The sequence below is a fragment of the Euleptes europaea genome, chromosome 5, assembly GCF_029931775.1.
Source record: "Euleptes europaea isolate rEulEur1 chromosome 5, rEulEur1.hap1, whole genome shotgun sequence".
Classification (NCBI taxonomy): Eukaryota; Metazoa; Chordata; class Lepidosauria; order Squamata; family Sphaerodactylidae; genus Euleptes; species Euleptes europaea.
In genome coordinates this window covers 33,541,580-33,566,778 of record NC_079316.1, presented here as the reverse complement: position 1 = coordinate 33,566,778, position 25,199 = coordinate 33,541,580, and positions in this window count along the sequence as shown.

The following is a 25,199-nucleotide window of genomic DNA, read 5'->3' as shown; positions in this document are numbered from 1 at the left end:
ATTCCTAGAGAGGTGTGGTGTCACTTCTGGGTTTCCCCAGAAAACTATTGATATAATGCTATATACAAACAACACATCAAGAGTGTGCTTTTCCAGTGTTTTATCCATTCATATTGTGGATCCATTTTTGTTAATATACAATAAATATATTTTATGAGGAACTTTTGATCTGTGAGTTGTATTTATTATAGGATGTTTTAATTGGTATTTTAACTAGCATTTGTATGTATGATTTGGATTTTACTGTGGTTCCCTGCCCTGAGCCTGGTTTTGGCCAGGGCGGGTGGGCTAGAGATATTGTTACTGTTGTTGTTGTTGTTGGTGTGGTCGGTGTTGTTATTGTTGTTGTTATTATGATGATGATGATGAAGAAGAAGAAGAAAAGGGGGATATCCGGGTCCCATTTCTGTATGTAGTGTGCTTTTGTAAAAGTATTATTTTTCTTCATGTTGTAGAAGCAATGTGATAGCATACAGATGAATTAGAAGAGCCTGGTTATATGAATGACAGCAGAGAATCAGAAAAAGATTTTTTTAACCATGTTCTGCAGTTGCTTATAAATAACCAAACTATCCCATGAGACCTTTAGCTGCCACCAAATGCCTTACCAGCCATTCTTTGAATCTCACTGTTGCTTCCTGGCCAGATTGGTAATATACCCAACTATGTTGAATGCCAGTTTACTGGTGCTCATTGCAAATGCTTATTTCACACATTGTAAATACATATAATGAAGATTCTGTATGTGTGTATATGGGTGACAGACCATGCTTGCAGTGACATTGTAATGTACCCATGGCACCTAAGCATTCACTAATGTAAGGGTTCATGTCTCTTGCCACATAATTGCTATTTCACATAATTGCTTTCCACATAATTGCTATTTCATCCAACCGTATGAAGAAAAGTTTACTTACATACACTGGTACGAATGTATGCCTTAAAATGAATGGGCACAGATTGGAGGCAGAGCTTGCTGCCACAATCCTGCCCACTGAACAAGCTTAGGGCATGTGGAAAGTACTACAGAATTCTTAGACCAACTTTAGAGGACAGACAGGCAAATTTGAAATTACTGTTATAATCAACATTTATACCTTTTTAATCATTGTCTCAAGAAGCTGTTGACCTTTACTAGGATTGTCTAAATTATAGTAGTCCTAATTGTAGCAGCTTTGTAAATTAACTTCCAGTGTGTCTGAATGAAGAGGGGGTAAAAACCCTTGTAATTAGATTTTCAGCCTAAATCCCTAGGCTTATAGTCTAAAATACTTTTCTTTGTGGACTTTTACAGTGCAAAACAAAGGCAAACTGCAAAATTCCATTAACAATACATTTCATTCCATTGCAATTTCAAATTGAATCGACATTATTCATTAGAACCATAGTTTCCCTAGGGACTACAATGTGGGCTTAAACTCGAGAGCACACTGTGATCTGTACCCTTATCTGTGGATTAATTTATTCAACTACTGCTGTCTTATGGAACAGGAAAGTGATGCCAAACAAAAACCACCTTGTTCAGTCCCCAGATCCTTATTTGTAGATTGTGTGCTGGGGAAACCAGTAAGGCTATCATATTTCTTCTTAATATTTATTACCTGAAATATATTTCATGGGATTGGTTGGCTAATTACATAACTGTGGAAACATTACTTCTGATTTTAGGGGCACAGCATTATGGGTAATCAAAGTTGAGCATGCACATAATGAACGCTTAAATACAGTGGAGTCTTGAACGTGACCAGAAGATGAACCATTATTAATTGTACTGACAATATTCCCCTTTATGGCTGTGTGGAGAATTAATATTCCATATGGCATGATTGATGAAAATTGGCTTGGTAAGAGCAATGTGGTTGGTTCATGTTACCGTTTTCTGCTTTCTTCACTGATAACAATGGGCAATTCGTGGAGGCAGGGAAATGTGTGAAATGAAAGCTCAGACATCTCAGCCACAGAAACCTTCCAAATCTTGTCAGTTCCTAAGGTGGTTCATGGAAGCAGAGGATCCCTATGAAGATAGTTTTTGAAATTTCCAATGCTCATTATTCACAATGATGCCAATTATTTGATCCTTATCTATAGCAATGCTCCTTTGAACACTGACATGTTGGGCCTTCTGCTTCTCCCCAGTTCTGGATTGTGTTTACTTGAGCGGCATTGGCCAGAGGCAAGGCTGTGTGAATGGTGATACTATAGCTGCCTGTCACTTTCCAGTCAATAGTGCCACAGTGGGGCAGGTCTATGCCTAAGGGCTTACAGGGCCCTCACTCTTGTCAATCAGAGTGTTGTTTGCAGATGGTGCTGTGCTCCATTTTACCCTTAAATGCTTAGCGGGCTTTTACCAAATGCTGCTTGTTAGGGTCTGTAAAGGGAAATTTCTCCTGGTGATTGGGCCAAAAACAATCTTCCTAAGTCTGTCGATTCTTGCTTGCTATGTGATCCATATCAGATGATTTTAAAATGCTAATGTCACCATAACTGTAGTACTCCAGTACAGGGTATTTTGCAAATGCAATTCAACATCCAGCAATGTGGCTTTGGGAAGCAAGAAAAAAAGAGGGTTAGTAGGTAAGCTTTCTGTATTAAATCTCAGGTTGCTCCCAAGGAGGCTGACCTTCATGCTCAGTTTGGCATACAGCTAACTGAATTAGCCTTACCCAGTTTGAGTCTTTCTATATTTATTTTGTCCCCTTACGAATTCATTCATCAGGTGGGAATACGGGTAAATTTAGCTTAGTAGAACAGGCTGGTCCAGTAAACTCTTCCTTACCAGGTTGTGATTTTCATATGAGATTACAAAACAAGGTATGGGGATGCTCTGCCTCACCTGCATATGTCTGTTTTTGGTTCTGGGTACTCCTTGATTACAAAAGTGATATTCGGACATCACAGCAACGATGAGTGAATGTGTATGGGAGGACCTATGTGCCATTAACGGAAGGTCTGCATGGAGCCTATGAGTATAAAAATGTATAATGCGATAGAAATGTGTACATTTTTGAAGTTGTTATTATTTCATAAGAATTTCAGATTTATATTTTGGATAGGGCACTGTTTTTATTATAATTTTTCAGAAGCATTATTAGTGGTTCCGGATTTTTTTTTCCTGGGCATTTTTTTCAGGTTCTGAAAATTTAGGACCAGTATTTGTGTCACTCCTCCCCCCACCTTAGCAACAGGAACAGTGAGTGAGGGGAAAAGAGGAAGCCAGCCCCAGACTGCCGTGCCAGCATTGCTGTCCCCATAGACGGCAGCTCCACAGCCGAAAAATGGCAGGTGGCCTAGTGGGCTCCTGGACTTCCATGAGGCTTTGCTGTTGCAGTGGCCATTTCCTCCCCTGTCATTGGCACAGCTTAGGGTTGCCAACCTCCAGGTTGTGGCTAGTGATCTCCCACTATTACAACTGATCTCCAGGCAATGTAGATTATTTCCCCCGGAGAAAATGGCCACTTCAGAAGGTAGACTCTATGGCAATATGCCCCATTGAAGTCTCTCCCCTCCCCAAACCCCACCTTCCTCAGTCTCCACCCCCAAAATCTCTATGTATTTCCTAACCTGGAGCTGGAAACCCTAGCATGGCTTTTATTTATTTTAATTAGCAATTTAATAGTGTTATATTGATATAACAATATGGTGATATATGTACCAAGTTCTTTGAATTTCCAGCTTTCATTAAAAAACAAACAAACAAAAACCCTAAGTCTCTAGCTCCTTCTGTGTGGGAGATATCAGCCTTTTATGCAAAGCTGTTTCCCTTGCAGTCACCCCACTGACTGCTTTGAGACTTTGCTTTGATTATCCATGCCTTTTCCGACTGTCAGAGGTCACCTCGCTCTCCCCGCACATTTTCATGTGTTTTGCCCATGTTTTCTTGCGGTCACAGGAATATTGCAGGAATGTTCAGGTTAGGAGATTATCTGAGGGGCAGAGTGGTTTTGATTTAATGGCTGTAGACAAAGTCAGAGGTCTGGCTTGATGGCCTTTCCTAGGTTCATTACTGAATCATTGCAGGCATTTGCATTGTGAAGGGGTTTCTTGGAGCTCTGGTTATTGTCCTGTAAACTTGGGTCATTGACTGTGGTTATGGGAGTGAGGAGCTCTGGAATGTTATGCATAAGACCCTTGACTGCTGTTCTCTGGCGGTCAGGCTACTTGTCTGTGAGAGTACCTTAGGGAAGATGCTGCTTTGCAAAGAGACTTGGTTTTGTTATTAGACTGTGGGAATCTTTCTTCATACTCAAGACTGAGGCCAAGGGATTTTGGGTGTCTCTTTCATGAGTCTCAAGGAAGGGAGGCTGGGGGATCCCCCATGGGTAGTAGGTCAGGGACTCTCAGAGGGATTTCTGTATGGATGGGCCTTTTAAAAAAAAAAGTGAGTTGGGTTAAAACATCTAACAGATTGGCAAAGTAAAACCGCAAGACATCAAGGCAGTCTAAGGTCAGTTCTCAAAATGTAGTCCAGATAGGCAAGGTAGATGCAGAGAAAGGTAGCTGAGAAATCAGTGAAAGGCTGGTAGGGTTGAGAAGTGGTTCTGGAAGAGTCAGAAGCAGATGAATGCTGGCTATGAACTGCCTATAGTGGTTCTTTGTTACATACACAAAGTCTTTTTTGATGAAGAAATTATGTAGGAACAAAAAGGGAATCAGTAACCAATAACAGTAGGAATCCATGGAGCAAGGCAAAAAGCTAATAAAATTATTGGGCTCGAAGACTCCTAGGGTTTTCTAAAGACGTTTGGTGGTTAAAGGACCAGAAGATCTCTGGATCTTCTTGTGGCCAATGACTAGGGTTGCCAGCCTCTATTCAGGGCTTGGAGATCTCTTGACATTACAAGTGATCTCCAGACTACAGGCATCAGTTCCCCTGGGAAAAAATGGCTGCTTTGGAGGTTGCTTTATCATACAAAGAGCATAGTATGCATGTTACATATCTGGAGCTCTCAGGACAGTACAAGGTAAATCCTGCAAATTACATGACAATTAATCTTTGCAATGCTTGGCTACTTTAATTACAGCGAGTAAGTGATGTACATAATTGCTTCATTATTTGTAAGTGTTATTTGTGAGGTAATTACAGGCTCTTGTGTGTGCCAGGTAGCTAGGGAGGAACAGACTTCGTACACAGTAAATTGCCACTTAGCCCACTATTCAGGAGCTCAGAAATCTGCATTGGTTCAATTGAACTATACAATACAGAATACAGCTCCCTGTGGCAGATTCTTGTGCACTTGTATTTATTTTAAAATAATTGCTGAGATGCTCAAAAGTCAACATTGTATAGTCCATTTGATTGCAGAATTTGGAGTTCAAGTCCAGGAATCTTGTATATTGTAAAACATTTTGGATTATATATACCTTTTTTATACTGGTGTGCTTGAATAAAAACTTCCACAAATCCCCAGAGCTTTCTAAAGAATGATCAGGATCAAAGATGAGGTGAATTTTGTGAGTTTAGTTTGTCTTACCAAAAATTCCTGCCATGTGACTATGGGTGGGACTGTCCCAGTCACATTGCTTGGGATATCTACATAATGAGCAGCTTGCAGTGTTTTGTTCAGTAAATCAGGGAGCTTCCCTAAGCTTTATCTGTGTGAACTATGTCAGTGACTGCTTGATGTCTTCAGGCTTTAAAAACAGATCTTGGAGGAATCCCTATACTGACACCCAGCTCTCTATATGTAGATTTTGTGTTCAGGATTTCATGGAAAATAGGGGGGGAAAGTTGCTGAAAACAACAAAAATTAGGTGTGTGTGTAAAATAATGAAAACAAAAGTGAATAAATAGCTTCTGTTCAGCTTGCCTCTTAGTGTGAGGGGGGAGCGGAGGGGGGAATAATGCTGGTTCAGAACTAAATTAAGAGAAAATGGCACTAGTTTAAAGTTTCACCACTTTCAATTTGTATCCCTGTCATCATCATGGGAATGAATTCATGTTTTGCAGTTCGCTCTCCTCATTATAGACTGTGTTATGAGAATGAGGTGGCATAATGAATGCCAAATAATGGCTGAAGTATTACCAGGCTCTCCATATCATGGGATTGCTTTCGAGTTCCTATTCCCCCCTCTGGTGCCTCAGTATTAGGGAGAAAACAAGTATTAAGTACCGCAGCAGTGTCACATAAGAAGGAGATGGTGTTTATGGCCACTCCATATATGGAATATTTTAGAAGCTGAACACAAAAGGTTTAACATTCTGGTACACAATGTAGCAATTCCAACATACTGAACACAACTGTAAGATAAAAGTTATAATGAATACCCTGAGACAATATATAGCTCAAACTGTCTGGCACTCCTAAAACTATGAAGCATGCAGGATTAAAATTTTCATCATCATTATGAAATGGCTTGTTCATCATTCATACATACCTCAGGTACCATGAAACAAGATAACCAGAATGATTAACAATAAATAATTAAAAATGATCCCCAAACATGTTTTTGATCCAGTTATTACAAATAATCCAAATTTACCCAAGTAATGAGATGAAGAAAAAGAAGAAGAAAGGAGGAGGAGTTGGTTTTTATACGCCAACATTCTCTAACTTTTAAGGAGAAACAAACCGATTTACAATCTCCTTCCCTTCCTCTCCTCATAACAGATACCTTGTGAGATAGGTGAGGCTGAGAGAGTTCAGAGAACTGTGACTAGCCCAAGGTTACCCAGTTGGCTTCATGTGTAGGAGTGGGGAAACCAACCGCGTTCACCAGATTAGAGCCACTGCTCATATGGAGGAGCGCGAAATCAAACCCAATTCTCCAGATTAGAGTCCACAGATTAGAGATATCCTGCTATTACCTGTTAATCAGATACTTCCCCAGCACAATTTGAAACACATGGGTTCCTTGTAGAGCAGGGAGCAGAAGAAAATGTGGTAGTGGTCACATTAGCAAAGATGAAGATAAATTTTAGGTGATACACTATGAAAAAGAGTTCAAATTAGCCCCGTAATCAAAGTCCTTTTAGAAGATCGGTAAATTATAGAATCCCTTCTTGAATGGCTAAACTCAATGGTTCTCAAAATAGAGAGACTATAGGTAACTGTATTGGTCCACATGAAAAAAGGATCACAAAATAGGGAGTGTAAGCATTCAGATTGCTCAGAACACATGCATAGAAGAAGAAGGAGTTGGTTTTTATATGCCGACTTTCTCTACCACTTAAGGGAGACTCAAGCTGGCTTACAATTACCTTCCCTCTCCCTCCCCACAACAGACATCCTGTGAGGTAGGTGGGGCTGAGAGAGCTCTAACAGAGCTGTAACTTGCCCAAGGTCACCCAGCTGGCTTCGTGTAGAGGAGTGGGGAAACAAATCCAGTTCCCCAGGTTATCCTCCGCCACTCATGTGGAAGAGTGGGGAATCAAACCCGGTTCTCCAGAACAGAGTCCACCTCTTCAAACCACTGCTCTTAACCACTACATCATGCTGGCATACACACATAGAGGGGGAAAGAAAAAGATGATCTAGGCCACAATTTGTAATTTTTTAAATGAGAACAGGAGGTGTTATTATATGGTGCTGAGTACAAAAAGAGTTTCAAGAACATAAGGACATATGAAAAGCCATGCTGGATCAGACCAAGGCCCATCAAGTCCAGCAGTCTGTTCATACATTGGCCAACCAGGTGCCTCTAGGAAGCCCATAAACAAGATGACTGCAGCAGCGTCCTGCCAGTAGTACCAGATAATACTGGAGGAAGATATTCTTCTAATGGAATTTGAAGAGTGCCTTATTTATCAACCACAAGGTAATGTTATGCAATTGAGCTTCTATTGATGCTACCAAGTGTGTCTCTTAAAATTTGTTAAAATAGGGACTAACATTTTTAATTAAGTGTCCATCTTGGTTAAAATAAGGACGTTTGATCTGTGCCTGCAAGGGGTCTGGGCAGTGATCTGATTAGCTGTTGCTTTCATATTTTCAAAGGGGAATGGCCATTTTTTTTTTTGCATCTCCATCCATTCCACAACCCTCAGGCCCTTCAAGTCTCTTCTGCATGCTCCACTTGGTAATCTAATTAAATACGCAGCACCTTTTAGTCTCCCTTTCAAGATAAAGACAAAGTAAGGGTGTGCATAATGGAATTCCCAAGCTGAAAATATACACAAAATTCTCAGTTTCTGGTTGTTACTGTGGTTTCCCCGAATGGTATTGCCATTGGAGCATTGTCTTTTGGAATGTGTGTTTCATTCCAATATAAGAGAATTATGGCTTTTGCCACTTCTTCAAGGGAGGGCAAATATACCTACTGGAGAGAGAGTGCTCCTAGCAGGCATTGAACACAGGCCACTATGGCTGTTTCAAAGTTTTTCCACAAGTTATAGTAAGATATAATAATATGAATAAATAAATGAGTCTGAGTCTGGAGATGGGCAATTGGGATTGTTTTTAACTTTATTGGTATGATAGTGCTCAAGGCCATTGGGTTGAAAGAGTAATTTCATTTAAATATAGAACAGTATTAGCCAGCGTGGTGTAGTAGTTAAGAGCGGTGGTTTGGAGCAGGTTTGATTCCCCACACCTTCACATGAGCAGTGGAGGCTAATCTGGTGAACTGGATTTGTTTCCCCACTCCTACACACGAAGCCAGCTGGGTGACCTTGGGCAAGTTACAGCTCTGTTAGAGCTCTCGCAGCCCCACCTACCTCACAGGGTGTCTGTTGTGGGGGGGGGAAGGTAAGGTGATTGTAAGCTGGTTTGAGTCTCCCTTAAGTGGTAGAGAACGTCGGCATATAAAAACCAACTCTTCTTAAATCCATGATTCTTAGTAAAATGAAACAACCATCCCTGAAAAAATCCATGTTGTTTTCAAGTTCACGTACTTACCAAGCCAGCAGCAGCATGTGCACATGCTCATTGTGTTGTTCTCTGATTCCACTGGTTTCCCAGGCAGTGCATCCTTCCAACCATTCAGATCCTGACAAGGAAGTAGAACAGTCCAGCGCTCCCAACTAATCACCTTTGCAGACAAGCTGCAGAGAGGGAAGGCAGCATGTCTGCAGCGTGCAGGTGCAGAAACTCACTTATTTTGGTGCCCATTAAAATGGATCCCCTTTGTTACATGAATTTGAAATTCAGAAGGTCTTGAAAGGAGAGGGAGGACTATGTTCTGTGCAATTTTGGTGCTGTTATCTTTAGTAATTGCTGCTCAGATCCCTCAGATTGGATGTCCATTGAAAAGAATGGAGTCTAAAGTGCATGTGTGTGGAAACTCACATAGTTTGTGGCCCAGTAAAAAGGAGACCCTTTGTTGAATGCACTTGAAATTAAAAGGTCTTTAGAGGGAGGGCTGCCTTCAGGTCGAATTAGGTGGCATTATTTTCAGTTACTGCTGCCCCTGACCTTTAAATTGGTTGCCCATTGAAAAAAATGGTCCTGAAAACCCAGAACCCCAAAACACATGGATTTCTAATCCTAACTGGTAATGTCCTACCCAAAAGGAAGTAATCACAGTGAAAACTCCCTTCCCCTTAAGCCCAGATCTGAAACTGTCGATAATTTTTTTCTTGTTGTGCACCTCTACTACAAAGTGCTGACCTGGTGGTTCTCCTTCATGCCCCAAAACATGTTTCTTTAGTCTCCTTTTTTGTTTGAAAAATTACTGAGCATGGTGCTCATAGTTTTGTGAGTGATGCTTTAAATTGATCCTAATTAAAAGGTTAATGCTGTTTTTTAACATGCTTTTCTATGGACCTACACGACTACCTACAATCTTTAGATCTGAAATACAAGTTTTACCGTATATTGCAAAGCCCATTAATATGGAAATTTCTTTTGAACAGAATAAAAATATAATCAAGTACCCTGTCTGTTGTCATTAACCGTTTTGTTATTGTTGTTTTTGTTTTTGCAGAAGCAGTTACATAGTATTAGTTTTTTTCCCCCTTTGTTGGCTTCTTCTGCACAATGCAACCCTTTGAAATGTAAATTAGGAAACTGGAGATCTGGGTGTTCTGAAAAGGTGCAAAGATGATTTGTCTGTTATCATGCCCCTTTCCTCCTGTATGCTACCTGATCTTATACAATGAGATTATGCAGCATCCCAAAAAAAACCCCAAACCCTCAAGTTCTATATTTAAGGAATTAAGCTGTAACTGCATTTTCCGCTGTATGGAAATGCCACCTGTTTGGCATATCTGGTGAGATCTTTAGCAATTAGTGTTTTTTCTTGCCTTTTCCTTTATTTTACAGATTAATGAACATATCAACAATACCAGCTGTTACACGTGAATTAAGGGAGGACACCTGCTAAGGAAAAGCCCAGTTTTCAATGTATTGTTCAAAGAAATAATAAAGAACAAACACTTCACTTTATCCAAGTTGAGAATTTAAGCCATGACTGGAAGTTGAGTATTTAAAAGCACTTTTTGATCCTTTTCTTGTTCATCCTCACAACTGTTCTAGTAGGCAGGCTGTATTCTCTCAGCTTTATGATGCTCACAGACAGCTCAGCCTGCCCACCTTAGATTGTGGTCTGACAGTGTTTTGTTAGTTTTTGAGTTCTGGTCAGACAGGAAAAACAGGTTGATTGAATTCCTGGTGGGTTGCCATACACAACTGCTGGGTTTCATTCAGTTTGACAAGTCACAGATTGAGAGATTATTCCCATCGTACAGCAGGGAAGAAGAGGCTGACAGATACTGCTGAGGTCACCGATCAAATCCATGGTTGTTGAATTGGTACCATACCTTCCACTCGTTGGGTTGGTTCCAGACTCAATTGGCAATGCCTGCTGATTCCTCCTTCTTGCTGCAGACTCATCCTTGTCTCATTCTTCAGGAGCAGCGTTTTGTGAAGATCAGTGGACTGCAGTGGGAGGAGAAAGGCAGGAAAGTTCAGTTCTGTTACTGGAATATTTAGTCTGGAGGTAACCTTAATACAGTGAAGTTTTAAAAGCCAAACTATATATGATGGTGGCAGACCCATTACTTCAAACCAGGGTTTGCCCAATTACATTTATAGAGCGGGGATTGTGACTCTAATGCTGATTTCAGATACTTTATTATAATGGGAGCTGTTATATCTAACAATGATGCTAAGAGCATGAGCTACAATCCAGGAGCTTGCTGGTTCAAATCTTCCTTCTGCTACAAACTTATTGTATTGTCTTAGGTAAGTCTCTTCATCTCAGTTGTCTCCCCCCACTATAATATAGGGGATTAAAATATATAGGGCTGTTGCAAGGATTACTGCTAAATATTATTTAGCAAAGAAACTCCTTATGATTGGAATAATATTTGGTTTTCAGACTTCTGAAGAACAAAAAAATCCATTGCTTTGAAAGGGGGATACTATTGGACATTATCAAAAATTCTGTATATGAATACATACGTACATGAGTATGTATGTGGTTTCCACATTCCCTCAAAGAGCTCCACTGTTTTCAACAAAGAGAACTATTAAATTGTCACAATATCTATGACTTTGTACATTTGCTACTGAACAAATCATCTTCAAAGCAATTCTATGGACTATCCAAAATAAATCTTTACAAACCCTAAGGAGTTTTGTTTTCTCCTAGATAAAATTAAAACACAACACACAGGAAAGAATAAAATAAAGATTTTGGGTATGTATAGAGTATTCCAGATCCTGTTATTCTGCTAAAGATTTAATTGTACAGAGCTCTTCCATCTGTGAAACTCTCTTCCATCTTTAAATCGGCTGATGATAGCACAGATAGATATGTCAATTGTAAGATAACCCTCTGGGGACCCAGAGGTAGCTGCAGATACAACAGACAGGTAAATGGCATAGATCTTCCTGTCTACTTGTCAGCATTTTCAGAGAGCACTGTCACCATGTTCTCAAGCTACAGGACACACATTTTGGTATAAACTGTCTATTTTACCTCTTCTTCAGTTAGTGCCCATTGTGACTTGAGATTTAGAGATGATGCATACAGGAGATGATGATACATAACCAGCAGCAATACTGGAGCCACCGCAGCAGAAAGACTCGTGTAATTAATGAAGCAAGCAGGTCATGTCAGTGGATATGGCAACATTCTTCAGTCATTGGATTAAACATTAGAATGCTAATGTAGCAAAAGAGTCTAAGGAACTAAGCTGTGAGTACACAAAACAAAACCTACTTCCAGTGTCCTTTCTGCAACAGGTTCATTAAATGGTCTTGGACAAGTGGCTGTCCCTTGGCCTCAGCCTCCCATCCGCTGTATGAGGATAATAATATCCCCTGTTTACAAGACTGTTCTAAGGACTATTGAGATAAGTTAATGTGTAAACATGAATGTGCAAGTACCTAACCTCAAAGTTGACAGAGGGATCATCATATTCACAAGGTTTTTCATCCCTCCAATAGTAACATTTAGCAGCACTCACAATGTGAAGGGACTGCATTCCATAGTGAGTGTCTCAGCCCTTCCTCCACATCATTGGCACAAACACCACTGTGCGAATTGTAGGATTGCTGTGGCTGCTCTGCATCCTCACAGGGTTACTGATGCCCATAGCAACCATATTTTTCATCCCTGCTCTGAAGAATATGATTGCCTCCCGACAGTGTTATGAATGACAAATCAGTATCTTAGGGCCTCTTTGCAATTTCTTGTGGGCAATGTATAGTAGGTGTATCTGACAGTACACAATATCCATACATGAATTAATACAAGGGGTATTGTCCACACATGCAATATATACATGGCATCCATGATGCATACCTATTCTCTCCAGGATCAGAGGAGCATGCCTATTATATTGGGTGCTGTGGAACACAGGCAGGATAATGCTGCTGCAGTTGTCTTGTTTGTGGGCTTCCTAGAAGCACCTGGTTGACCATTGTGTGAACAGACTGCTGGACTTGATGGGCCTTGGTCTGATCCAGCATGGCCTTTCTTAAGTTCTTATGTTACGTTCATCCAGTTATGCCAGGTCATTGAATTCTCATTTAGGAAAAAAAAGTGAATTGTTCAGTAAATTGGAGTGAAATCCCTCCTATGTCTGGAAAACTGTTAATACTGCAGACTACAAGTTTCTCCCTTAAGTCACAGAATCATAGAGTTGGAAGGGACCACCATCTAGTTCAACCCCCTGCACAATGCAGGAAACTCACAACTACCTCCCCCACACACACCCAGTGACCCCTACTCCATGCCTAGAAGATGGCCAAGATGACCTCCCTCCCCTGAACTGCCCAAGGTCCTAGAATCAGCATTGCTGACAGATGGCCATCTAGCCTCTGCTTAAAAGGGAAGGAGCACTTACCACCTCTTGCGGAAGTCTGTTCCACTCAGGAATTGCTCTAACTGTTAGAAAATTCTTCCTAATGTCTAGACGGAAACTCTTTGGATTTAATTTCAACCCGTTGGTTCTGGTCCGGTGTAACCACTTGTTCCCGATGCACTCCCACAAGCAACACTCGCAGACAGGTAATCCAAAGAAGAGTTGACTTTAATGGAGATCATACAGGTATTCAGAGCTTGCAAAGGTAAAAAAGGCAGGAATGGGGCAAAAGGGACATACAGCGGAATATATGGAGAAACAGGTCATATCAAGATAGCACAGGTTGGCATGGTAACCCCTCAGTCCAACGGACCAGGCTCTCACGAGCTTCAAAGCCAGAGAGGAATGCAGTAGTTAGGAAAACAGTCCTTGAGCAAAGCAGAGTATCTGTGAGAAACCAAAACTATCCATAAACGCAGAGAGCAGGCCTGACATCCGGCTTTCTGCTGCAACAAAAAACAACTCGGCACCATCCTCCATATGACAGCCCTTCAAGTACTTGAAGAGTCCTGAAACTTCCCTATCATCTCTCTCCTTCCCTATCATTTGCTTTTTTACTGAACACCCAGTGTAATTAAGAGTTCTGGGGATCTTGAAAGCTTTGCTCATTATGATTTCTAAGAGAGAGAGAGAGTATGGTGTAGTGAATCGAGTATTGGACTAGGATCTAGGAGACTTGGGTTGAATGCCCAGAGAATGGGGGAGACTGTCTCTTCTTTATTTGAAATTTGGGAGGGAGGTTCCTTTGGGTAGAGGGTACAATCCCTGAGAATTTAATTCCTTCTGGGAGGTGGTGCATGAGAAATTACATCCAGAAATGTATTTTTTGAAAACAACAGAAGTAACTACTACCATATTGATTTCCTGTCCCAACCAGCTATCACTCTGATATGAAAGTGCCCTGCTCAAGTTTTTAAAACACATGCAGTTGGAATCTAAATCTGCTTTCTTTTTTGGCACACCCTCATGTGAGAAAATCAGTTCCATTTCACATACGTTCTGGGGACTGTGATTAAATATGCTCTTGTTCACCATGAGAATTTGGTCCCTCACTTTTCTTTTTAATTCAAATATTTGTACTCTAGCCCGCCATATAAGTACCTTTGAGGCTCCTTTTCCCAGATAAAAGTGGGAATAGATCACTGGCCTAAAATATCCCTTGCTGTGTTTTACATGCTGTGCAGGCATTGTGACACTGTCAGCCACTTCACTTTCAGGATCACAAACAACCTGGTCCAAACTCATGTATGTTAATTGAAATTCTTCTATGGCATTCAAATGCCTTGGAAACAAATCTGTGTTGCTCAACACTCTCAAAGCAGAACACCACACTGTATGTTTTTTGGTTAGACTTAATGCTCTAATTCACAATACTATTCAATTGCAAGTTGCTAGACTAGAGTTTTTCTCTTAGTACATCAATTCAAATGAAGGGGGTGGGGGCAAAGAGGGAGCAGTACTACAAAGCTTTCTTTGCAGATGAGTGAATCCATTTTGTGGTATTCTAATCAGCTCTTTAGTTGTAGGTCAGTTCCCCCCCCCCCTTTAAATTTAAGTACAACTGAAACGTTAATTAAAAATCACTGGTGATCTCCAAGCAGCTGGGAGCTCTGTCACTTGCATTGGCAATGGGGTGGAAAATTTCCAGATTCCTAAACTCTTCCACAACATGGCAAAAGGACAGAGATTATCTTCCTAACACTTTCCAGAAGGGCAACGCTGCTGAAAATTTTTCACAGGCTATATTTTATTCTATCAATAATAATGAGTGTGTTGATAGGAATCCTTTGTTGTGTGCTCATATTGTTACATGAACCTGTTGATATGGATTTAGGTCATTTTGGCTGTTGTAGGAGGTATACAAGTATACACTGCTTTTTTTGCTTTAAAAAGGTGTAATTACTCATATATAAAGTTGCACCTATTTCCACCAATCCCACCCTCCTGGACTTGGAAGAGCTCCCCCCCAAAAGGTGCCGATACACAGTACTGATAAGTACCATCACAAATAAAGCCCTGAATGGTTACAAATCTAATGATGAGTCTCCAGTTGATTCAGATCCTGTTCATTCATAATGTGGTATCTGCTTTAAGTCTCTTTCAAGTAGTCGGGATCCCTGTTACTATGGTAACACAGTATAATATTTTTATTTATTTTGATGTATTCTAAGCCATCACAAGGACTGTATGGAACCATTTGGGGAAGGAGGATGAAATCTTCCAGCTGATGACTTGGATACACTGAAACATTTCCATAGGCAGAAGGATTTCTGCCCACGGAGCAGAACTTTCTTACCTTTGACCTCCCTCTGTAGCCTGAAGTGCCTCCAGTGCTGTTTGAGGGGGTAGTAAATCTGTGAAACCCAGTGCTAAGAGGCAACATCAGGGGACTGCCTTGGTCTCTGTGCCCTCTTTGTTGGCTCTCCAGGGCAACTGGTTGACTGCTGTGTGAAACAGGATGCTGGATTACATGGATCACTAGGGTTGCCACGCCCCTCTTTGCCATCGGCGGGAGGTTTTTGGGTCAGAGCCTGAGGAGGGCGGGGTTTGGGGAGGGGAGGGACTTCAATGCCACAGAGTCCAATTGCCAAAGGGGCCATTTTTTCCAGGTGAACTGATCACTATCGGCTGGAGATCAGTTGTAATAGCAGGAGATCTCCAGCTAGAACCTGGAGGTTGGCAACCGTATGGATCACTGATCTGATCCAGGAGGGCTTTTCATATGTTATTATGTTGTAATCCTTCTTTCTAGTGCTGGTGTCAGCAGTGGGAGAGGTGGGGAAGGTGCCGAGGCTCACCCCTGCTGGGAGGACTCACCCCTTTTCATTTTCTTACATTACAACTTTGCACTTCAGTAAGGGGAAGAATGTCAACTTTATTTCTTCATGGTGATGGATGCTAGACTTTCACCAATGCTCCAAGGGTCAATTTCCCCATTGTAACTAATCACACTCATCTACTTCGTAAAGAACACATGAACACATGAAGCTGCCTTATACTGAATCAGACCCTTGGTCCATCGAAGTCAGTATTGTCTACTCAGACCGGCAGCAGCTCGCCAGGGTCTCAGGCAGAGGTCTTTCACATCACCTACTTGCCCAGTCCCTTTAACTGGAGATGCCAGGGATTGAACCTGGGACCTTCTGCATGCCAAGCAGATGCTCGACCACTGAGCCATGGCCCTCCCCCAAATCAGTGGGCCTCAGGGAGAATTTTTAGGACACAAAAGGAAAAGGTCTTGTAACCACTGAGTGGGACAGGGTGGCAGAAAGGTATGGATTGGTGGTGCCTAACATTTGTGTCCAGGCCTTACAACTAAAAAATAACAATGAGACTCCAAGAGTCACAGTAGATTTAAGGTGGAGCTTTGATCCACCTTACTAGAAAATAACGGTATCAATAAAAGATGCAAGGGGGTAGTACAAGGCGCTACATCGCTAAATATTATTTTAATAATTTATTGCTGGTTTGTTTGTTTGTTTTTTCCTTCCCATCCCTTTTTCCCTTTTGTACCCCTATTTATCATTAAAAATTAATAAAAAAAATATTTAAAAAAAACATTTGTGTCCAGGCCAGTGCTTAGATAATGGCGCCATAGGAGTGCAAGCCACTGTTCTTTGTTCCTTGCTCTCCCCATAACTGGAATCTAGTGTTGGTGCATGCTGTAGACAGTTTTGGCTGGACAAAGGAATTTTTGGACTATTACATCACATTTGTACATTTTATTTTCTGGAGCAGCAAAATGCTGGAAGTAGCCATACAGAATTTGTCACAACTGACCTTGAAACCTGTCTCAGGCATATTGGAGTGCTCACCTAGAAGCTGTCGAATCTGTTCTGCTGTAGCTGCCACAACTAGTTGATGCAGCAGAGGAGCTTTTGCATGGGTGCATTGCAGGCAAAAAATATTTATATGTAGCCATCTGTATACCCAATTAAGGCCCTCAATTTAGCAAAAAGTTTTTTTAAAAAAGATAATGCAAATCAATTTTTAAAATTTCATATCCATAAAACCATCAGGTCAAGATCTGGATTGTGGTATTTGTTGGAGGATTAAATTTGTTGCATTGAGGATGTAAGTCTCGTTTTAAAAAAACTGAGTGATGCACAATATTAACAGTAAAGCCCCCCCCCCCCGGTATTAGCTAAGTTATGGCTCCTTTGAACCAATGTTAAGTGATGAAATCAAGTTATCTTTCTTCAACTTTCCTAAGATTAAGCATTTTGGAAGGATATGGACTGGCCTCCTTACTCCTGATGAGGAGAGCAGACCTTAAGACACAGTGCATTCCTGAGGAGAAAGGGGCTGTATCAAAGGAAAAGTGGCCCTAGATTATGCTTTGTCACCCAGGGACCACAAAAACTTGAAGCCAGCCTTGTATATTTCTCCACCCATGAAGTGAATTGCTACTTTGTTAAAGGGCTATTTGAATAATGGAAGAGGAATAGGAGAAAAGGGTTAACCATCCTCTTTCTCCATTTTCAAAGAAGCTTCTTGGGACTGTTAATTTTTTTAATGCAGAAGGTAGTCACAAATGTGCGTGTAGACTAGTTTGGCCCTGAGAGATTTTAAATCTGCAAACAAGGGCCTTCTTTAACCTATTTGTAAAATAACTTGCTTTAGGTAATAAATCATCATCATCCCTCAGTAGACCTTGAAGATGATGTACTGTAAATTGGGCTCCAAGAGGTTCCTTGCCATGGAGTACTTCTGTTACAATCTTTAAGATTTTTTTTTCTTAATGTATTGTTCCTGGGTCAAGCTGTGTACAAAATGTTCGGTTCTTTATTCCTTGAACCTCTGATGGCAGCAGCCCCGTCTGTATTATTGGATGTCCTCTGTACATCTTTTAAAATAGTGCCATATTTGCACTCAGATAGCTATACAATGCTAACTTCTCTTGGATGTGTGATTAGTGGCCTAGCACCAAATTAGGGAGTGTCTTGGAGCTGGCTACTTACCACAGCCCCCCAATCCTGGCCACCCTTGGCATGCAATAACCACCCCTAGATCCTCATACTATGATGACCTTAGCACACAATTAAACACACAGACTGTAGCTGGAATGGAAATGGCCACAACTTTATTGGTTACAGCATCAGGCATTGGTGTTGCATCGGGGCTGGATCCAAGGCATCAGCCTGACCCGCCTGCCGACTAATGCATCATACTCCCAGCCCTTCTGCTGGGAGTAGCCTGAGATGGCAGTATGTGGGACCCACTTGGGCAGAAGCCTGCTGTGTGGTCCCCGGCCATTTGGCAGAAGCCACCACCCTGACAGCCCCCGACTGGGCATGTCCCATCCTGACAGCCCCTGACTGGGCATGTCTCTATTCCAGGCCTACTCCAAACCCCTTATTGGGGTCCCCAGAATGTGTTTACTGAGTGCTAGTAGTGGGTAAGATGATGTATATTGTACATTAATATTAGGATTTGTATGTGGTATATTTGTTAGTATTCAGTTATTCTTTTCTACAGCAACAGTCACATAGGACTGAGCAAATCTGCTTGGATGAAACAGCTGAATATCAATCCAGATATCCCGTCTTCTGCTTATAAATGTCCTGTTCATGAATGGTTCTTATCTCAAACAATACTGGACTCTGATTGAATACCCTGATTTATTGGATTCTCAGATGTTGCTGATATGTGCATAGACTTTTGATGATTGATGTATTGACATACATTGGATAGTACTGTGTATGCTAGCACTTGCAATATATGTTTGGTAGGCATTTATGTGAAATATATATATTGGCCCATTTGAAATATAGGGCAGGCCAGGAAGGTATGCAGCAGGGCAGGAAAAGTTCCAGCTGCAGTTAGAAACACTATGGCTCCTTCACCAGTTTCCCCACCAGCAGCCATTTTGTGGCAGCATGCTGGCAGGCATTTAAGTATTTTTGAACTGAACAGATCCAGTGGTTGACTCATGTCTGATCATCATAACTGAGTAGGGTTTCCAACCTCCAGGTACTAGCTGGAGATCTCCTGCTATTACAGCTGATCTCCAGCCGATAAAGATCAGTTCACCTGAAGAAAATGGCCGCTTTGGCAATTGGGCTCTATGGCATTGAAGTCCCTCCCCTCTCCAAACCTCGCCCTCCTCAGACTCCACTCTGGGCTTGCCAGGTCCCGTAGCTCCATCATTGGGAGCTTTTTTGAAGTGTGCGGTGCGCGTGCCTGGCGCAATGTGTGTGCGCATCCCGCTTGATGCGCCTGTGTCACTTCCGAGTGACACAGAAGCAACGTGGACACTCTACAAATCTCTGCCAAAACTCTATGATTTTCATAGAGTTTCTGCGGAGGTTTCTAGAGCATCTGTGTCGCTTCCGGGAAAACCCTGAAGTGATGTAGGCGTGTCGCGCTGGCGCACGTGTATGAATTGCCTGCCGGCCCTCAGCTGGCTGGCGGGCAGCACGGTGGATTGGTGGGATTTTACCCGCCACCACCGGGTACTTGGCAACCCTACTCCACTCCCAAAATCTCCAGGTATTTCCCAACCTGGAGCTGGCAACCCTGTTGCTGAGCATTGTAAGTTTGATGGTTGAATGTATTCACCATGAAATTTTCAGTATCCATAGTATTTTTCCCCAGAACCATGAAGATTTTAAGCATACCATTCTATTTAGGTGTTAATGGCACAACCTGGTAGCAGTATATATCCTAACTGAAACAAAAATTGGCCAGCATGTGCATCATTTCAAGGTACCTAAGTAAGGAAAAATATAGTTCATTGGCAAACTCAGACCTGTCAGATAGTAAGTATGCAGTGCAGGCACTGCCAACAAACTGTGTCAGGATTATTGAACTTCTGCGTTCATAATTTAAATGGGGAATGGCTAGTAATTAGCTCAAGCCAAACAGGCTCTAGACTTGTCGTCCTTTGTCATTAAAGAGCAGGCTGATAATGAAAGGCACTCCAGTAATTAGCACAAAATAGGGAGGGGCCAGAATTTGCTTCAAAGACTTTTTTTGACATGTCTGTCTGCACTAATGAAAATTTGACTTGAGTAAACAATAGGGAATGATAACATAATTGCACATTAATAGGCAATTATTATTTTGAAAAAAAATAAGCATTAAAGAAGCATACTATCCCAGTGACAAGGCATCATTATTCCAGTAATTGGGGATAGAAATAGAGATATGAATGCACATGCACAAAGCAATCCTGATTAATATATTAATATATATTAATATATTAATATAATATATTAAGTGAGCTGTGGCTCACGAAAGCTCATACGCTGCCAGAAAATATTTTTGTTAGTCTTTAAGGTGCTACTGGACTCTTGCTCTTTTCTACTGATTAATATAGTTTTTCTCTAACTCAGTGTCTTAGTTAGAATTTACATTTCTTTACATGCAAAGATGTCTGTTTGGGGCATACTTGATGCTATTTTGTTTTACTATATCATAGTATTTTTGATTTTTAAAACAAAACTCAAAAACTATATAGTTAGCACAGCTAGGTTTGGCTATATTGTTTAAAACATATATTTAATAAATATTGTTTGAAAGGGCCAAGGAATGAGATAACACAAATAGGTTGTGTAAGGCTTAAATTAAAGTAAAGCCAGCTAAGAGCTGCAATGTTTAGAAGACTTGTTTCTGCTGCGCAAAAAACCCTTAGCTGAAAATACTAGTAAAAATTGGCTGCTGTTAAAGGCACAGTACCTTTAAGGTGTTTAAGGTGTTAAAGGCACAGTGCAGAAAATTCCTTTGCCTTAAAAGACTCTAAACAGTTAAAAAACCTGACCTCTCTCCCATTCCTTCCGTTACATGAAGAAAAGCTCCTCTGGCAACAATAGGGTTGCCAACCTCCAGGTGGTATCTGGAGATCTCCCAGTATTACAAATGATCTCCAGGCGACAGATATCAGTTCCCCTGAAGAAAATGGCCACTTTGGAAGAAGGACTCTATGGCATTATGCCCTATTGAAGTCCCTTCCCTCCCCAAAACCTGCCCTCCTCAGGGTCCACCCTCAAAATCTCCATGTTCCTGTTCTGAAATATTAACTCTGCCACAAGCTCACCAGGTGGACCTTAGGCTCACTGCTGTCTCCCGACCTAAGCCTTCTGGTTGCAACTGGAACACTCAACGGCATTATATGAATGCTTAGAAGTATTATTTAATACTACACCATGAGACTATGGACCTTCAGAAGTGTTAGAAATAGACTATTTCATACCACACAGTTTCTAGTTTTTTAAGATATGACAATACAGCCCACACAGTAGTTTTTTTTTTCTTACCCTGTGCAGGAGGCACCGATCCTTGTTGTAACTTTCAACAGGTGTTAGAAACTGCAGAGCAACGAAGTGGTTCAGATGAACTTCTATTGCAGGGAAGAGTTTGTTTTGTTTTTATTTTTCCCAAACAGGAAAGTATAGTTACATGGGGTGGCATTTGCCATGTTAGAATATTGCATGCAAAAGAACAACGAGTCTTGTGGCACTTTTAAGACTATCATAGGTCTTTTATGCATGGCTGTTTCACTCGCTGTCACCTCTCCGACGACTTTGGGTCATTGTGTTGTTTATGCATGCTGTTTCTGACCATCAGAGGTTGCCTCGCTCTCCCCCTGCATTTTGCCTGCGTTTTTAAATTCGAGATAAAACAGGTCTTTGAGAAAACGGGCAAAGCGCAGCAAGAGGCAGGGGGAGAGTGAGGCGACCTCTGACGATCGGAAATGGCATTCATAATCAACACAAAGACCCAAAGTCATTGGAGGGGTGATGGCGAGTGAAATAGCCATGCTTAAAAGACCACACTAGGTCTGTTTACCCAGCATCATGTGCCTTGATTTCAATTATGAGCCGGTCCTCCCCTCCATCTATGCACAATTGCCAGGTTATGAGCATGGCATCCATGCACCACTCTATCCCTTGATCATGAACAGTGCTTTTTCAAATGTTTATGATTATGAGGGATAGAACCTACACTTATACACCTTTAAGTTGCACATAGGCAGTACTTGAGACCACGTGCTCAATTTTGCTTCATCTCTACATGCATTGACCTCAACAAACATAATGTTGAATGAACAGGACTTCTGATATGGAATACAATATCATACAAATTAGGCTCTGGCTCACAAATACATATGCTACAATCAATTTGTTAGTCCTCAAATTCCAAGAGACTTTTTGTTCTAATAGTCCAGACTATTCTAGGCATTGCTGTGCTGCAGAACTATGCCAGTTTGATATGCATGCCTTCTCTGTGGTGACCAATAATCTCCGGTATTAATGGGATCTTAGATCCTATTTCAAAATATTTAGAACACCACCTCCACAAATTTGCTATTGAAACGCCTTCATATATATTGGATACAGGTGACTTTATACGAAAGGTAGAGGGTATAAGGATCCCATCCGATGCAGTGCTTGCCACGTTTGACGTAGTATCTCTATACACTAATGTGCCCCTTGATGAGGTCAGAGTTGTCATAGAGGAGAAATTTAGAAGCAGAGATATTAAAAAACCACCAACACATTTCCTGATGGACTTGCTAGACATTCTTTTCGAAAATAACTATTTCAGATTCAAAAAGCAATTATTTAGGCAGATAAAGGGAGCAGCAATGGGGTCAGCCGCGGCACCTTCTATAGCAAATATATTTATGATTTATTTTGAAACAATGCATATTTTTTCAAATGATTTTTTTAAACAGCATGTATTACATTATTTCAGGTTTGTGGATGACTTGGTTATGTTTATAGACAATAAGACCAGTTTTGACCAACTTATTAGGATATTAAATGATGTGGATGTAAATATCAAATTTGAAGGTAAAATGCAAAATGATAGTATTAATTTTTTGGATGTTTGTATAAACAAAGATAAGACTGGGGAAATATGGCTATCACCTTACAAAAAACCTACAGATAGAATGGCACCACTATTGCATTTTAAATCTAACCACCCCGAACATCTAAGGAAAAATCTTCCATATGGACAGATGTTAAGATTGAAACAGAACACCACGAGGAAGGAGGACTTTGATAAGGCAGCTTCACAACTTAGGATAATCCTAGTAGGAAGGGGTTATCCTATAACACTGATTGATCAAGCCAAAAGTAGAACTGACACCCGATCACGGGAGGAACCTTTTGGTCACAGCAAAAGGGACAATAAAAGAATAACCTCTTCATTCCAATACACTCCATTAATTGACCAAATAAAAAAGATCATCAATAAACATTGGCACGTCGTCACATCTCTTCCGGACTGCTCGGTACCGCCACTGTTAGGGTATAGGAGAACAGCATCCCTTAAGGATCGCTTGGTGCACACAGATAGTATCGATCCACCCATACAAACAACGAGACGGGGCCACTACCATTGTGGCTCGTGTGCAATGTGCCCTTATGCAATGCCAGTTAAAAGCTTTACTTGCACTCAAACGGGCTTTAAATTTGAGATGAAATCCTATACAGATTGCAATTCTGATAACGTGATTTATGCGGTCCTCTGCCCGTACCAATTAATTTACGTAGGCGAAACCAATCGAGCACTGAAGTTAAGGATTGGTGAGCACAGATCACGCGTGCACAATTCTGTGTTAGAGGCACCAATTGTTTCGCATTTCATTCAGCACAAACATAGGGATACTGATCTGAGATTTTTTGCCTTATGGCAATATCAAAAAAAGCGGTTTGCCAGGGAAATGTAGACAAAATTCTGAATCAGCAGGAGGCCCACTTTATCACAATGATGAATACGGTAATCCCTAATGGCTTAAACGCCACCTGTGACTATTCAGCTTTTCTGTGACACTGCCCCTAGTGTTGCATTCCATATAGCTTGGGAGTTTCTCATTGTAATTATCCAGCATAATGCCTTTGGAACATTGATTGTCAAGCATACTGCTAGGATCTGTGTAAGATGAAATAATATGCCGGTGAGTAATATTTTATAGCCTTTAATCTGTATTGAAGTTGCAGAAAATAATATGTTATGATAACACCTTTAAAATTTTCTTTAATAAAATATGTAGAAATAGGATTATTCATTATGGAGAAAGGCACAGAGTGCTGAAAATCTTCAACGGAAGTGCAGTGTGGACGACAGAAACCTGCAAAAGAATACAAGAAATTTAGATGAGCAGAAGAATTATTTTCTTATGATTTGGGACTTTTATATACATCAACTGAGGAAAATTGACTTTGAAACAGGACACTTTACCGGATGCCTGTCTTGCTTGATTTCTATAGTCCCTTATTATTTATGCACCTTTGAATTACTATTAAGATTATATTATTTCTGTGGAGTAACAGAAAAAAATATATAATTTGGTACTTATTGGTGTTATTATCATTGATTTTTGTTACATTTAGCCATAGTGACTGCATATGATTGACTAACTAATTGACCTGCGGTCCAAGTTGTATATTATTGTTTCTCTGTGGTGATGGCTGCCAGGTTGGAGGGCTTTAAGAGGGGAGTGGACATATTCATGGAGGAGAGGGGTATTCATGGCTGTTAGTTAGAATGGATACTAGTCATGCTGCATACCTATTCTCTCTAGTATCAGAGGAGAATGCCTATTCTATTGGGTGTTGTGGAACACAGGCAGGACAATGCTGCTGAGGTTATCTTGTTTGTGGGCTTCCTAGAGGCACCTGGTTGGCCACTGTGTGAATAGACTGCTGGACTTGATGGGACTTGTTCTGATCCAGCAGGGCCTTTCTTATGTTCTTATGTTCTGTAGGGAATTCTGAGGCTGGAGGAAGGTAGGGACCTCAAACAGATTTCTCAGCTCCTGCCTCAGACGACAGTTACCAAGATTCTATGTAGGAAGCCATAACTGTGAGGCACTCCCTATAGCCCATCCTTTTACAAGAAGAAGAGGAGGAGGAAGAGGAAGAAGAAGAAATAAATAAATATAAAAAATAAAATAAAAATAAAGCCTTGGAGGAAATGTTTACTATTTGTACGTTAT